Genomic DNA, 16605 nt, shown 5'->3' on the forward strand with positions numbered 1-16605 from the left:
TCCTACTTTTATTAATTAGAACATGATCTTAAAACATAATTGAAATCAACTGTTACATTCATGTAGCTTTATGTAGCTTAGTACTAAATGTGTTGAAAACATAAATTGTAAATGCTTGGATAATCTTTAAAGAAATTATATTGTAATTTAATATTATATAGAAATTATTCATTATATAAGGTTTCTAATGAACTTTTTATTTTTAGATAAACACAAAATGGCCGAGTACAAAAATCGAGGCTAAAATTCAAATTATAAAGGAAAGGCACTTACATTGACTACATTCAAATAATCTTCATAGGACAGAATTGGAGGGCACCTTCGTCCACCAAAATATGACCATTAAAATGAAGCCATGAGTGTGGTGGTGTCTAATTTTATATTTACACGCAATTTAAATGCCTAAATATAGTCAAATTAAAATATTATTAATAAATATTTAAATTATAATGCAACCTAAATAGGCTTAAAATGATGTAGGAAAGAGTCCACTAAATTTAGGGCCCAAATAAAGCCAAAAATTATAATAGATACAATTAGCTATAATAAAAATCACACATTTAGATGTACACCTTACCATGTCACATCTTATTTTATGTTTTTTAAGAGAATTAGTATGTTGTAGGGATAAGCATTAAATCAAATGAGGCATGACAAAGATTGGAGAAGGTCTACTCAAATGTACACTATCAAGGTTGATTAAAACTACCCTTTTTAAAACTATTATAGTTTTGAGGAATTATTTGTTACTTCTATTTTAGATATATTAAAGTAGAAAATGACAGTATCATCTGAGGTGTTTTGTAAATTTGTAAACAACAAATAACTAAAAGAATCATTAGATATTGACCACAACTAGGGGAACTAATTTGTATATGACAATTATATTATTATCTAGGTTTATAGAGTTATAATTTCCCTTCAAAAACTACCAGTCTCATAATTATAACCAAATTCACCTAAAAAAGGGAGGTTGAATTCCCGAACATGATATATTTGAGATAAGAATTTTAATGATAAATTTCATAATACACTGCATTATTTTGGCAAGGGAATATGTGGTGAAAGAAAATTTATAGGTTTTAATTTCATGTTATGAACACTAATATATTAAAAGTGAAGGGATCTTTAATATTTACAAAGATATAGTTGTTAGTTATCTTGGAAGTGATAGATTTAAGAAGATTGAAATTATATAGATGAGGAATTTTAATGATCCCAAATATAATGGAGGCTTCTTAGTGTTCAAATATCCTATTGCATGTAGAAACATCATAATATTGAGAGGGGGTGGGGTGACATAGTATCTAATAAAACCATACTCACAAATAAAAATAGGATTACATAAGTTTTAATGCACTACAACCCAAAGGATGTTGCATCTACATCATACATATTTGTATGGTTACAACCAACGGAAGTTCAATACTCCATAATAATAACAACATTTATAAAAGGAGTCTACAATTTAAAAATATCATGAATGGCTAATAATATTCCAATCTAACAACTTTACTTGTCAATATCAACTGCTCTTGGCTCACCACCATGAACACAGTTTTTGGCTTATTTGAATGTAGTTACCTTTAACTAACCAAATTTGGTATCAATTAATCATTTGATCAGCACACCACACAACATCACACTAATTTCAAATGATTTGATCTTCCAACTATATCCTCCCTAGGAAACAACGTGCTTCATCGAAGTCAACCAAGATGAAATGTGTTGATATGAAATGTATAATATCCAAAAGGTTTCCCAGAAATATTCATGGAGAAAGGAAAAGAATTGCATCCCCAAAACTGATATAAACAGAACCTAATTTATCCTACCACACATCTCCATGCTAGAAAAAAAGTTCAAACTAATGACACAATTATTTCAAGTTAGCTAGGCAACCACATATGCTATCATAGATTCACTCTATAAAAAATTTTGGTACTAGAAAGACCTAGAACCAATATGTCGACCACATACAAGCATTATATGAATTTCAAAAATATTTCCATACCCTCATTTCATACAATCACATTCAATTAAGCTAGAGCAAGAAAATATATACGAAACCCAACATCACTTCAAAACCAGATAATACAATCTTTTGATATAACAAGTAAATCCATATTTTTGTTACACATGAAAAACTCAATCTCTTCCAATGTGTGTGCCCTTAGTCTTTGTGCAACAAAAGCAGTGTGTTTGCAACATGTCTTAACCACCTCAATGGATTCTATAAGTCTATTGGTTGTATCAAATATTGAGAACTTGATATTTTGGTGCAATGACTACCACTCCCAACAAATGGTATTAGAGCTAAGTCATGGGTTCAAACCCTACTTGTGCTGAGGGGGGATTGTTGCAAGGTGTCCACCCTTGGTCTCTGTTCAACAAAATCAGTGTGTTTGTGACATTGCTTAACCACCTCCCATGGTAACTATAAGTCTAGTGGTTGCATTGAGAATTGATAGGTCGATCTTTTGGTGCAACGACAACCACTCTCAACACAAATATTTTGACACGAAATATATAGACAATGTGCACAAATATCCCAATCCTTCTGATCCATTCCATCATGTGATAGTACCAACTTTACATTGACATCCCCCGAAAATTTTCCCTTATCACTTGTGATATTAGGAGAGACACATAGATACTTCACACATTCCTCCATCTTATTTCCAAATGATGAATTATATGTTCAGATGTAGATAAATATGGTACATTCTTCCAGAAATGTGTGACAACTTTCATACCTTAAAAATACCCGCAAACCTTATCTTCCAATTTAGAACATATCAATATATGTACATTTGACATCCAACATAAACTTTAGATTGAAACATATTGTGACATCCAACCATCAACTTTAGATCCACACCTTTGAGATCGAGCTATAAACTTTAGATCAATACATTTTGACATTCAATCACGAGCTTCAAAAGCTAAGATAGAACACATTAGTAGAAGTCTTCAACTTATTTATTGATTAGAAATAATATTAAATAATAGGTTGATATCAATGAAAACACATGGTAACCACAATTTCTATAAGGAGTATATCAACCAATTAAAAATTTGACAAAGATTGATCTACTAAGAAGAAAAGTTGAGGAGAGAGCTCTTCTCAAGCCTAGGTCACCAAGTACATTAAACTTCAAAGTTTGATCACAACATATTTTACCATTAGTCATATTGCGTATAGGAACAACTTTCCCACCTTCCCCATACAAACTCAACAATCCCATATTTGAATAATCTTGAATAGTTAATCAATTTATTTGGGAAAGGATTATATTTAGTAATCATATACCTTGATTAGGTCTAACAACACAAAAGGTATTGAATATTTGTTGCTTTAAAAAATAATTTGAAGTAGGAAAATTATTTAATCATTAGTGAATTTTTAGAGGATCATATATATAACTCCTACTACTCTAATAATGTCGACTCTCCTAAAGTAAGGAATAAATAAATAAAAAATGAAAGAATAAAATATTGTGAATTTTTTTTCACTCTTTGTTTATTAATATAAATTAGTCAAAAAATTTATATTTAGATTAAAATTTGAGCCCAAAGAGCATATAGAAGTAGAATAGAATTATGGAGATTATACTTGAATAGTTAAATAAACTTCAAAGAAAGTTGATAATGTTTGAGGCAAATTTCAAGAATAAACCACCAAATGAGGGAATAAAATTCATGAGAATGGTGATTTCTTTTGACTACTATGATAGTATATATCCTCCACTATTGAGTTGGACACCATCAAATGGAGAAATGAAGAAGGTGATGTTTTTATAAAAAATAGAGCCAACAAAGATTTTCAAAGCTTGAATCCAACCTAGTTATTGACACATTAACCAGGTGGACTATTTCTCTTAAACATCTTATGCCAAAAGTACATGAAGATCTATAAAATTTGGTTAGAAAATGTATTATTAAATAAATGGAAAATCTATCAACCATAAAAATTGCTTCATAATTTATTTTGCTAGTGTAGTTAATAAATATCTAAGACAATGAAATGACTACGATAAGTTTCTTAAGTTAAAGGATTGATAAAAAAAATAGTGAGATAATGAAAGTAAATAGTAAAATATTCATATTCATTAATAAACTTAAATAATTGAACCCTGTAGTAGTCTTGCCTCATAGCACATCTCAACATACCAACTCTTTTCAAGAGGATATGAATAGATAGAAAAGCCTACAAAACATAATGAAAAATAATACACTAAATATTGAAGATCTTATTAGAGGTTTTTAGTACCAGGTGTGTTGAAATTAATCCCCGACTGGCCACCTACTCCTTCGTAGACTGACTATTGTCCATTCTATCTATTCAACCATACCATGTCTAGGCCTTCTCATTCACTCAATAGGATAGTTCAGAAATTCAAACTTCTTCCCAAATCTGTCTTGTAGATACTATATTTAATGCTTTTCATTGTTTTTGTCCTTGATTATTCGAATATAGAGCAAGGCAATTTTTTTTTTAAGGTATGTATGAAAAAGAAAAATCTAGAAAAACTAGGTAGTTATAGCAACAATAGAAAAAGAAAAACAAGGGGCAGTTTTTGTACAAGTGTGAGAAAAAAGAGGAAACAGCGAGAGGGGGACAAAACATTGTGTGTTGTTGCACCCTGAGCAAGGCACTCTATTTTACAAAAATATTTCTGAGCATACAATGAATGACAGCTATATATTATCAAATTGTTTTTGAATGATTTGGAAATATAAATATAAATATTGTTTTCTGCTCATGGTTGACTTTGTTTCTGTTACTATTTGTTTGCCTTTATACTCAAATCTATATTTCAGTCCTCTGCCTCTTGCTAACAAGGTGCAAAATCTAATAAAATCAATAAACAAATGTCAATGTAATATAAAACCATCAATAAATCAAATTTATTATTTTAATTAAATCACAAAAATCAGAAATGGCATCCCAAAGTGGTAACCAAGAAAACAATCCACTTGATTTTTCAATGTGCACTAAGTAGCACAAATTAGATCACAAACTATACATAAAATAAATTGAGAATCTGATTTAGATTCACGCATCTTCAATAGACCTTTTAAAACCTTAAAAGCATCTTAATTTTATAATTTTAACTTTTAACATTTTTTTCTTCTATTTACGTATAAGGATTGTATATTCTCTTTTCCAAAAAAATACTCAGCCAGCCTCCTACATTTGATCGAAAAGAAGGAAAAACCTCACATTGAAACGTCACACCGAATGTTGATCAACATCTATTTAAAGACGGCTTGGGCTAATTAGGAAAACACGTAGAACTAGCGTTTTTGCATAGCTAAATTGAAAAAATGGAGATGGAAATAGGAGTTTGGCAAAGTATTCGCGATCAAATTGCGTTAATTATCCTAGTAAGGCTGCTCCCACGAAGAAGCCTTGTGAGATTGAGGACTGTGTGGAAAGAATGGAATAATATGTTGTCTTCATATGCTGCAATGCGGAGAATATATCCAAACATACATCTTTCTTACACATCTGCCTTCTTATTTCAATGCTTTGTTCTGAATACTGGTAAGGCACACACATGGGTAATGGAAGGAAGTGGAGAGTTTTACAAAATTAGTGATGATTCGTATCGAATAGAAACAGGGGAACTTCAAAACCCCTTCGCATGCAACACTTCCATTGTGTTCAACCATTTCGGCCTTTTTATTTGCGAGGAAAGAAACAGGGGAACTTCAAAACGCCTCTATCACTTTTGCATGTTCGGCAGATATTTTGAATTTGCGTTCGATTCTTCCTCTGACCAATTTATTATCATGATCGGTTCAATCTCAGGATCGATAAGACTCTATTATTCATCATCTGACTGCTGGAGCCCAATGGATGTAGATGATTTTCAATTTCTGATTTCAGGGCGCGGTGTTCACTACAGAGGAAGATTTTACTGGTTGGATCAAGTATCATGTGAGGGTGGGGTTCTAGAATATAACCTTTCAGATTTTCGTTGGACAAAAATTCCACCCCCACATGACGCAATTTACAGATATTCAGACAGTGCATTTAAAAATACTCCTTATATGTATTGGGCTTTAGCTGGGAGTGATGTTGGTGAGCTGATGTTGGTTGACAGGGAGTACGGGTTTATGTGGAAATTACAAAATGGAGAAGATAATATAAACTCCAACAGGTGGTGTCGAGTGGATATATGGTTTCCAAGAGAAATTATGCTTATTTCAGTTAACAACAGTGGATGGATTGTGATGGTTGATCGAGGAGGAATCAATGTATATGATGGAAACAGAAGATTGGTGAGAAAATTTTTGCTGGATGAAGTTGATCCACAAATTGCTAGTGCAATAATTAAATTGAAATCACCACCTATTTATGCTGATAATTTATTATCGGTATTGCCATTTGAGTGCACCTACATATGGTGGCCTTGTGGAAAGAATCAATTCGCAACACAAAAGAACGTACGCTGAATTCGAAATGTATGTATGCAAGTTATAGTTTACTTCTAGATGAGGCAAGACGTGAAAACAACAGATTGTGATCTCAATCTTACACCAGTATGAAAATGGTCTCAAATAAATAGTAACCACTACATATTTAGGGAAAAGTGTGAGTTTAATATTTCAATGTCCATGTATCAATGAAAATGTTCTCAAATAAATAGTAATGTGAAGTGGAAAATGGTTGGCTGAGTGAATTTCACAATTAAATTTTATCTTTACTGCAAATAGTGTTTGAATTCCAAAATATATAAGATACTTAAAGTTGAATGTCTTTTATGGGATCCCCATAAGCAATGGATTACACAAGATGAAGTGTTAGTGAATATGTTTTATTGTGCATGTTCTTAAATGGACTTAAAATTGGATATTTACAAATACATATAACTATTTGCATTTTCTTCAATGTATTAATGAAAAATATGTTATCTATAGTTAATTGTATCTATAGGATAATACGAATTGTAGGAAGCATAAAAATAGTAAAATAAAAATAAATGTAATAAGAGTGTAAGGATAAGATTATGGAATCATATATAGCAATGTTTGTCATTATTAATGTGTTGTCTAATGATCATATATAAATCTGAAACCATATGTATAGAAAACATTTAGAATAGATAAGATTTGAGGAAAATAATATTTAATCTCATGTGGGAAAATAGTGATGAAGCTACTTTTGATGGCATGTTAGTTCAAGTAAGATTGAATTCTATTGCCTTGAAGATGACATGTAAAGCTGCAACAATGTATATAAAAGAAATTCATGATGCATCTCAAAAAAGATCACTAAGAACGTCACAACAAAATTGCATGTGATGCCAACTATATAATGTAAAATATGATAGCAAGTTAAGACGAATAAATGACTTTAAATGGAAAGTATGGCACAAGTGGTCGAACAAGAAAGATATAACGTAAGATCAATCAACAATTTTCCAATGATGGCATTGTCTCCAAGAAACTTTGTTGGCAGACGCAGGAAGCCTTAGCATGGACTGGTTCTAGACCCTCGCTATGAGCGCCGACGTCAGCAAAGGTTTGATTAAAAAAAAAACCATGTGGCGTTATGAACCGCAGGCCCTAGGAGCTGTTGGCTCTGCACCAAGGCCACGCTGGCTGTCATCCCCCAATCATATATCCCTAGGAGTTCAATGTGGTAATAAATTTCCTAAATGGAATTCTTTGACAATGACAGAAAAGGTATCAAGAACGTAAAGAATGAGAGTGGTGGGAACAATCTTGGTGCTGGGCGAAAAATCCTTGTGGTCGGAAAGTATGGAGAAATAAATCCCAACCTATGCTAGTTTTGGATCATTCCGACTCTCAAATGGCCTTAAGAAATCTGGAATTGCAGCAGAGGGCGACAATCATTTAGGCGTCGTCTGCTAACGTTGATATCTCCTATTTTTAAGATAATGTGCTAGAAGAACGAGATGAAATTTTAGAGGTTCCTATCATTTTGTTGAATGCCTCAGTTCTTATATTTGATAACGAAATGGCTAGAAACAAATATATTCAGCCATGGTTCTTCTTCCTTGAGGATTCACTCTTTCCAATTTCACCCTGGTCACTGAATCTTGTGTGTGGTTTAGAACCATATCCCGTGTGTCCATTATAGATTGGGTTGCCTAGCTTATTGTATGAGCATAGAGAGGTGTCGAGCCTTGAGAGACTGGGAAATACTTTGGGTTCACACCAGAAGATGGAGATGAAAATCATGAATGGGCCCGATAGAAGCATTTTTAAAAAGCAACCATGGGACTTCATAAGCCCTTCTGTCGGCCACTTGAAAATTGTTCCAGCTCTCCTAGGGGGATTTCAATGTTGGCCTCTATGAATCTAAGATGTCGAGAGGCATTATTCCTCCTAGATTTATGGAGGATATTAAAATCTTTGTAAACCAAACTGGCCTATATGATTGTATTCCTATGAATGGTAAGTTTACTTGGAACAACAAAAGAAAGGGGTTCTCCTAGATTGCAGAAAGGTTGGACAAAATCTTTGTGTCAAATATGTGGTTTGTAATAAATCATTAGTTTCATTTCATTGTTTTAACTTGTTTTAGGAGATGAGAGTGTTTAGACACAATTTAAGTTGGAAATATTTTGCTTCAAAAACTCAATATTTATCAAATATAATTGGGAAAATGTATCTTTTGTTGGGGTGTTGAAAACTTGGGTTGTATTGTCTTTAATGTCAAACTTGTTGTTATTGATGTCAACTTATTTCATGTTGTCATTGATGCCACTATGAAAAAGTTGCAGTTGTTTAGTTGTGTGGATGTTGTAGATGCTCCAAAAATAATTGTTCAGATGTTGTTATATTGTTTGATGGAGATATTAAGTATCGGGTGTTTCCAAAAGCCTATTGTAGTGAAAGTTATAATATTTAAGAAAGACTATTTAAATGTCTTTATGGAAGAATGTGGTTATGTAGATATATGTAAATATTCTTCATTTTGTTGGCCTATGGTTCTAGATATAATGTCTACATTCTATGGATGTTTAACTATTATGTTTTAGGTTCTCAGTTGCTTAGTCGATGAAGTCGATTGTGGCAATTGGTTGATAGTGAGGTTGTCTATTAGGACTAGTCCAAAGAATACTTTCATTTCTCTATTATGTTGATTCAAGTGTTACAACTTGGTGGACATATTCATATAGTTGGTGTAGTTTTCCATTTCACATTTCTAGTGTTGGTTTCTTGGACAAGTGAACTAATGTTCCATTTCATATTTCTAGTGTCTCTAGCTAACTCAGATGATTTGTTTTATTTGGATCAAGATCTGTTCATCCAAATATTGGAGGTTGAGTTAGAATGTTGAGAAGGGTCTCACAGTAGTGTATGTAGATGCCCAATGACTATTTTGCATGGGGTGATATTTTTTGACAAACTTGTCAACATGCCTCATTGTTTTTCTACATATTGTATTTGATGTTGACTTACAAGCAAGTTGTAGAATATGTAATTCATTGGAAATAACTTAGGAAGATGTGTTAAGATATTTTTGGGTCCTTTTTATCTCTCGGAGTGGGCCACACTGTGTAATTTTAGTTTAGGTGGATGACCCTATGTTATTTATGTATATTTTATCTTTGGAAGACCAATTGAGGGTTTCAATGTATAACCTTGTATGAATGGAAGTGTATATGGGTGATTTAGAGTTTTGATTATGTTGAATTGGATGTAAATGATGTGCAAGTAGTAGAAACACAAATTTCAGTTGGTGATGAGATTTGATGATCATATCTTTAGTTCGATAGTATGCTAAGACATTCAATGAAGTTGGAGGTATTTGTCATGATATATTTTTCTTAGTACAATGGTTCAAGGATAGTTTCATGAAAAGGACATCTTGTTCATTATAATTTATTATTCCCTATACATGTTAAAAGATAGTGAGTCCTTAGGTAGCTTGTGTAGATCTTTGTATTTTTCCCTAAGGTTCTATGTCTTAGTTTTTCAAGTCCAATCAAGTGCAATGAGCTCCATAGCCTTGAGCCTAGAACTTTGTAATTTAATATTGATATTGTGAGTATGATTTTCATAATGGTTTTTCTGTCCATCGGTTTTCCATAAAAATATGGTGTTCTTGTGAGTGTTGTGCTTTGTTCTTTTATGTTTTATAATTGAAGAGATAAGATCATTGTGGTTTTAAGTTTAAAAGGGTATAATATGTTTTAAGGTCTATATTGATTCACTTCTCCCCCTTAGTCATGTGGTATGTTCAACAATTGGTATCAAAGAAAGGTTCCTTTGAGATAAGCTTAACCTATTCAAATAAGTCTAAGATTGTAGACATCTATTTGAAGGTTACAAGATTTGATAATACAAATTAATCTACGTAGAATTCATTGATGGAATATCATTAGAATTCTCCACTGCTTGGAATATGGGACATTTTGAAGTCTAGTTATAATACTACTCCATATGGTGGTCCTACTACTTTGGTTGATGTCAAGAATCATAAAAGTAAGAAATATACTTTTTAGTAGTTTGAGTGACTCTGAGTTTTTTAAAATCAATGGAAGTAAAAGTGCAAAGCAAATCTGGGAAAAATTGAGCAACATTTATGAGATGAGAAGACCAATTAAGTAAAATTTTAGAATCTATAGTACAAATTTGAGACACTAAGGATGTCTTATAAAGAGAGAGTTGAAAGTTACATGCACCAAGTGAATGAGATACTCAATGCAATTAAAGGGTGGAACAATGGAAAAAATTGACGTTGTGGGAAAAGTGATGAGAACATTGCCTAAAATCTATAAGCCTAAAAGATTTTCCATTGAAGGAAGTCATGATATGTATAAATATACTTTAGATCAGCACTATGGATCTCTCTTTGCTTTTGAGATTATACAAATTCATGAGTAGTGCAGGGGGAAGGAAGAAGCATTCAAAGTTACTAAGAAGATTGAAGATGAACAAGAAATAAGAAATGCCAATGAAATGACTAGAGTAGATGAAAACCTTGTAAGAAGAATGAGTCGTTTAAATATCTTAATTGTTCAAGAATTTTTTTTATACTTCTATATCTAGTTTCAAAGAGGATAACTATAAAAGATCTGATAATATGATGAATTTATATGGATCCAGTCAAAAAATGAGAGTGGGGAGTGAATCAGTAGATAGAAAATATACTAAAATTTCACCAAATATAATTCAAACTCAGAATCCAATCACTAAACTAACTGGTTTAGTCACTATATAAAAAACTGCAACTGCACTGTCAAACTCTACTAGTTGACCAAAACATCAATGATACAATGCAACCGATCTGAAATTGAAATACCATTTAACCAAAATATTGAATCACTTCACTAATATCAATAATAACTCATTTCAAATCATTCCAGTCACCTAAACATATCTAAGTGGATTTACCAATCATTAAAATCAACCATATAAAAAACACATCACAAAATCATTACCCCTTGACACAATGATTTTTCACATGGAAAACCAAATGGGAAAAACCATAATGGGGATGAATACCCACAATTATTCTCAACTCTTATGAAGTTTTCCCTATTAGGAGCCAAGCCTTGTTAGAAGTTTTTACAAAAATATTGTCTTAATAACATATCTAGTTAACGACCACCCAATTAAGGAATTGACTATAATACTCTGTTAAATGTAATACCCTGTTAAAGGTAACCTTGGTCGAGGATTTCAAATCCAAGCTAATGGATCACCTTGTTAAAGGATTTCACCAAGAATCCTATTAAAGCTTACCTGGTTAGGGGATTTGACTATTTTAATGGTTAGAGAACAATAGGTTCTTTGTTGATCTGGTAATAGCACTACTTTGCTTAAAAAAATACTTTTCTTCTCCTTTCTAAAAACACAACATTTTGTAGACACACTTTCCGGTTTGGCAACAATCACACTTAACCAAATTTTCCAACACAAATATAAACAATTCAGTGACCTTAAAAACAAATACAATAGGTCTGTAACATAACACAAAACCTATAATTCTCATAGTGATTACAAACATACCAATTCAATATTGATCATTATATTACATATCAATCAACTACACATTGTTCATGACAATTTTAATCGCACCTGGATCACCACACATTGGATCATGTAGCTCATCACATGTTAGTCACTCCATGCTAAGTAGTTGATCATTCCAAAGATAAACGATTATATCTATGCACCAAATCCACTTCAAAACTTATCACGTGCAATATGCATATGTGGCATCTTGATATCCGATCACCATTCAGTCATAGATCATCATAATTGATACTTCAAGCTCCATCGGTTAGGGTTCTACTTATCAACGAGGTAGGGTTACTGGTTGATCACTCTGGTTCAATAATAATACTAGTTTGCCTTCATTTCTTTACTATTGGTTTATTTACTACATCATTATTGGTTGCAATACTTCTTCATTACCTATTTCTTATTGACATCAAGGACAACATTATACTTCATCAATGCAATCTTCATGCAATGCCAAAAAGATCAATTTATGATAACAAGAGAAAACATAATTATAGGAGAGATGATAGAAACAAAAGAGTAGATGATAGATATTATTCAAACTATGATCTGACCATATGGTGATGACTGAAATGAAGATAGAAGAAAAGAATAGTGAAAGGTTAGGGTCGTATGATAAGAATAATAATGAAAGTTTACTAACTCTGAAGATTTGACCAATATGTACATTTGATGTTGCATGAAATTTCATATTGCTAAAGTGATACAAACTATGATTTGACCATTCAATAAATCTAATGTAATATTAGTTTTTGTTCAGCAAAAAAATAAAATCTTGTAGAATAAAATTATGTTAACATCCATGCCCACATTAATCATATGTACATTATATTTGTGTTTTTCATTAATGTAATACAAGTGCCAAATTATGCTCATGTTACATGAATGGGGATCTTGCATACAACAATTTGGACTTTTAATACATGACTCGAGAGACATAGAAAAAAATAAGTATAGGAATTTAAATTCAAAGTCCACATAGATTTTATAAATATTTTTCCCTTCTTATTTTGTACTAAAAAATAATCTAAAAAGGTATTCAACTACCCTTACACACTTGGACGTATGAGATAATATTTGATATTTAAATACAATATATTATGATATAATCATGGATTGGTATGCCATTTTTCTACAAGTAAATATTACCCTTTTATACATGCCTAGAGCTCCAACAATGTATCTTATTCTAAGATATCCATTATAGAAATGCGAGATTTATTTATGTTATCTAAATTTGCGAAAAGTTAAGGGATGGTGTTAAATGTTTAAATTTCTTAATGACATTTTTTTCCTAACTATCGAAAACTTTGTGGGGCTTACTTCATTTATATATTTGTGTGATGGAGAAAATTAGGGTGTCCACCGCTAGATGTAGTAAAGCACTAATTTTTCTTAGGGGGCATTACATTAGATAAAGCTAGGAATTTGATAGATCTAAACCTTCTAGATCTAGATTATAATAAAATTTTCTAGGTGTATTGAATGTGTCTCTTCTTTCTCTTGAGGTGAATTAAATTTGATGGAATTAGGGTAAATGTGTTTAAATGAAGATAAATAAGTCGAAACAATGAACTACAGTCATTGAATAAAACCATTAACTTGGATCTAATGATTATAACAGTATTCAAACCTATTCTTAGAAGAAGCTCCTGATGTTTCATAGCTAAGATGGCTGTCACTCTAATCCTCTGTACTTTTCACACTCCGATGAGGGATCTCTTAGTCACTATAAATAAAGTTGTTTCTAAAGATCACAATTTTGTACCTTCTCTTGGGGCTTGAAATTTTCAAATAATTTCAAACACTCTACTATTAGAGATGGTGTTCACTTCATGGAAGTGACACATAATGGATGATAAATGATTTGATAACCTAGAGTAAAGGAGGATATGAGTAAATTAATTCCAATGGACCCCATGAAAGACTACTATTTTTTATTTGTGGAAAATATTATATGCACAGAGAATTAAAATGAATTAAACATGTAAATATAAGAAATACCCATTTCAAAAATTCAAGTTTCAAAGCTCCAGAAAAAATATTAGGTCTTTACAATGTGTTTTTGTCTATAGACTATACAGTAGACCGTAAGAAGGCTGAAAACACCTATTATTTTGACTTGCATGAAAGAAGTTGTTGACTAGGATGAAACAATATTAAAATATAAACTGAAGTAACTGAAGTATAAGGTTGCCGACCAAAAGAAAACCCAGAAGATAGTTTAAAGAAAGGTTATTGACTACCTAGTTTATATATTAATTTCAAAGGATTTTTTTAATTTTAATGTAAAGTAGTGACTTTTCATCCCAAAAGGTGTATAGTGACAATTCAATCACATATATAAGTGGTCAAAAAATAAATATGAGAGGTGAGAATTAGAATTAGGAATACATAGATTTGAGAACACAAATAAGATGTAATATATATTTTCAAGCAATACAGAGCCAACTATCTTATTTGCAAATGTGTTGTGGATTCTTTCATTTTCAAATCAATTCTTTGTTATTATTATTTATGGTTTCATAATTGCTACTCTAAATCTCTGTGTCAAGGAATTATGTGATGATGCATGGTTGGATCGTCAAGATACATTTGAGAAATATTTTGGTTGTTGTGTCTTCTCTAATTGGTCTTTCAAAAGGAAAGTTAGATTTAATTAAACAAACTATGAAGAATATCATCTAGTTATATAGCATTGGAGGTTGGATAGTTGACATATCCATCCAAGGGAGGATTTAAATATTGTCTTTCAGAGTTATACATAGGGTTTGCAAGTGAATGAATCTATTACCCAAAAGAAATAAGGCAATAAGATATTATATATAATTTCAATTCAATCATTATTTAATTTTCAATTTCGGTTTCATGTAAGTGGGAGATAGAGTTAAAGAGTAAGAATAATAAGTAATCAAATTAGAGCAAGAAGAATTAAGAAAAAGTTAGAGTAACCAGAATAACAAGATAATTTATCCCAAAGATATATGCCACTTTGAGATAAATTAGAAATAGAAGATACAGTGTGAAATTTGCTATAAAAATAACGAAGTAAGAAGATCAATTGGTGAGTAGGTACACTCGCCTAGGTCCTGTAGAGTCTGAAGTGAGGGAGTCAGCAACCTTGAAAGTTTCACTCTATTTGTTTTCCAAATCAATTGGAGAGTTTGAAGATCAGAGTTGGTATTACGTTACAACTTTTCCAATATGTTGATTTGAACACCAACAGATTGGTGACTCTGTTGGGGAGAACAAACAAAGAAAGAACTCTTTTGTGGGAAAGGACTCAGAAGAAAGAAAAGAATTTTGTCCTTTGTGAAAGAGGTGGTGACTCTATCTATAATTAATGAATAAAAGATTAGTTGTTGAAATAATATCAATCCAAAATGTATCGGTATCCATATTCTTATGAATCTTTATGTTTAGGGATACAGTATACACATGAAAAGTGGCAGCCAAAACTTTTAAAGGAAAAATATGTTCCTGAAAAATTCTATCCATTATATTTCAGTAATGTTCCTGAATGCATAGACAAACTTCCATATGACCTTAAAACTCATATGCTAAGGTTCCATAGATAGGAAAGTGAATCAGCAATTCAACACCTTAAAGCATTCTACTAGTTTATTGAAAATATTCAAATTTGTACAGAGGAATTGATCATGAAATTGTTCATGATGACTTTGGAAGATGTTGTCGAGAATATTTTTGGGTTGTTGTTCGTAGAGGAATTCTATGGCATCATTGAAGAAAATATATCTGCCATCAATCCATTCTTCACAATGTTGTACATTCTATAATCATATTCAAATAGATCATTATATTGATCCCGTAGCACATGTTAATGCATTGCTCAACATAAGGAGAAAGGAAGGTGAATCTATAAAAGGATTAATGGGTAGGATGATGGTAACTTATTTCCAAATACCTGATGATCTAAGGCCTAATATGTCTATGCATGCGGAATTACTCATGAGGGAACATGGACCTGATAATTTACAATTAACATGTTCGATTGCTATGGAGGTCTATAGGGCACTACATGATGTGCGTGAGATTAGTAACATCAACCTAAGAGATGCAAATAAAGAAGAATATATAAGAGAATCACTTATCCCTTTGGAAGGTCCAATCGATGAGGAAGCAATCGATAATATTCACAATTGTGGGTTGGAAACTAAAGAAATTGTTGCTAACATTGATGAAGAATATTGTACCAGTCATGAGGAAAGTGAATCCATACCTTAGTATCATGATGATACAATTGATAATGAAGAGGTATATAAATTTGGAAATGGCTTTCAAATATTTTTGAACCCCTTATCTGATGAAGTGATAGAGGAAAATCATATTCCCTATTGCCATGGTATGTGTGAAAAGGATTTTCATATATTCTCAAATTCTTTATATGATGAGGAATAAACATTTTCAAATAATACATGTAATACTAAGATACAATCACCTGCACCAAATGAACACACTATAACATCACTATTGCATCAAGAATTGAGAAATATTTTAGAAATAATAAATGGCATGGCTGAATGGGATAGTACCAAGATGAATAAGCATGGTGTTTTTGAAAATGTAATG

The sequence above is a fragment of the Cryptomeria japonica genome, chromosome 7, assembly GCF_030272615.1.
Source record: "Cryptomeria japonica chromosome 7, Sugi_1.0, whole genome shotgun sequence".
In the NCBI taxonomy this organism is placed as follows: domain Eukaryota; kingdom Viridiplantae; phylum Streptophyta; class Pinopsida; order Cupressales; family Cupressaceae; genus Cryptomeria; species Cryptomeria japonica.